The sequence below is a fragment of the Notamacropus eugenii genome, chromosome 3 (genome assembly GCF_028372415.1).
Source record: "Notamacropus eugenii isolate mMacEug1 chromosome 3, mMacEug1.pri_v2, whole genome shotgun sequence".
NCBI lineage: Eukaryota > Metazoa > Chordata > Mammalia > Diprotodontia > Macropodidae > Notamacropus > Notamacropus eugenii.
Genome location: NC_092874.1, coordinates 105,639,868 through 105,641,367, shown reverse-complemented (window position 1 = coordinate 105,641,367; position 1,500 = coordinate 105,639,868). Strand labels below are relative to the sequence as shown.

General features: G+C 39.8%; 1 pseudogene; it reads right to left on the bottom strand.

The window, feature by feature from the left end:
- Positions 1-216: 216 nt before the first annotated feature.
- Positions 217-1,143, bottom strand: LOC140531868 (olfactory receptor 9A4-like; annotated as a pseudogene).
- Positions 1,144-1,500: the final 357 nt, after the last annotated feature.

The following is a 1,500-nucleotide window of genomic DNA, read 5'->3' as shown; positions in this document are numbered from 1 at the left end:
CATACACAGAGAAAAACAGCAATAAAAGAAACAAGCATAATGTGCTACTTCAATCAAATATTAGTAGTAGGCAATAATTGATATTTTAATGTGGTAATTTTCATTTTGACTCTGTGGGAAGGATTACTTGTTGGAAGATTCCACTGGGAATTTTTAAATTGTTAATGTTTATGTCCTGATTTGAATTGTTCTCACCAGAACCTGTCCTGGAAACATCTACTTCTTCAAGAGATGACTGAACCGCTTTACTGCATCTCTCAAGATCTCTATGAACTGATCATTCCTCAGAGTAAAGATGAAGGGGTTCAGCAATGGAGTCACCACTGATGTCAGCAGGGAAATAGTCTTGTTATACTCAGATGCTTCCGACTGTTTGGGCTTCACAAAGAGAAACAGACAGGTGCCATAGCCTATCACTACCATAGTGAAATGGGAGGCACAGGTGGAAAAAGCCTTCTTCCGACCAGAAGCAGAAGGAATCCTCAGAATGGTAGAAATAATATAGATATAGGAAATGATGGTTGGGAGCAAAGAACCAAAAAGAATGAAAGCTGCCGTCAGGAAGAGGATGAACTGCTGAAATCTGTTGTCACCACAAGTGAGTCTGAGCAGCTGGCCTCTCTCACAGTAAAAATGATTCAGCACATTTGGCCCACAGAAGTAAAAATGGTATGTTGCATCAATTGGCCAGATTTGGAACAGAAACCCAAATACCCAGAGGCAGACTTAATGATTCATAATCAGACTATATCTTAGGGGATTACAGATAACTACATATCGGTCTACAGCCATTGCTGCCAACAACACAAATTGTGAAGTCCCCACAGAAAGTAAGAGGAAGAGTTGAGCCATACACGCACCAAATGACATTGTTTGAATTTGGGTAGTCAGCAAACCTCCTAGCATAGTAGGAATAACAATAGTTGTGGTTAAAATCTCCATAGCAGAGATGTTACCAAGGAAGAAATACATGGGAGAGTGGAGGTGATAGTCCATACATACCATAACAATGATGAGTGAATTTCCAATAAATGTCACCATGTAAAGAAGGAAGAATATGGAAAAGAGCATGTGGCGGAAATCTTGTGAGCCAGAAAACCCAAGCAGTTTCAATTCCAGGATTACTGAGTGATTGCCAAACATTCCACTGTCTGTTGCAGAGGTTACTGAAAAGTAAAGAATCATTCATTTGCTCACATTGGAGAAAAGAGTAATGGATTTGGAGTCAAAAGAGTGGAGTTTAAGCCCAACCTTAAAGTGATGTGCCTTTGGACTTTACCTCTCTTGTTTCAATTTTCCCATCTGTGAACTAGGAAAATAATACTTGCCCTTTTTCTGATGTCCCATTCATTATAGTATGCAAGTGTCACTGGTTTCTTGAAGTCTATGTTAGGGCAAGTTGTCTGTCAGGTCCTGTCAAAGAAGTACTGATGACAGGGTATGTGTCTGTCATTCAAGAACCAACCTAAGTCACTTCAGAAAGGCTCATCATCAGAAAAC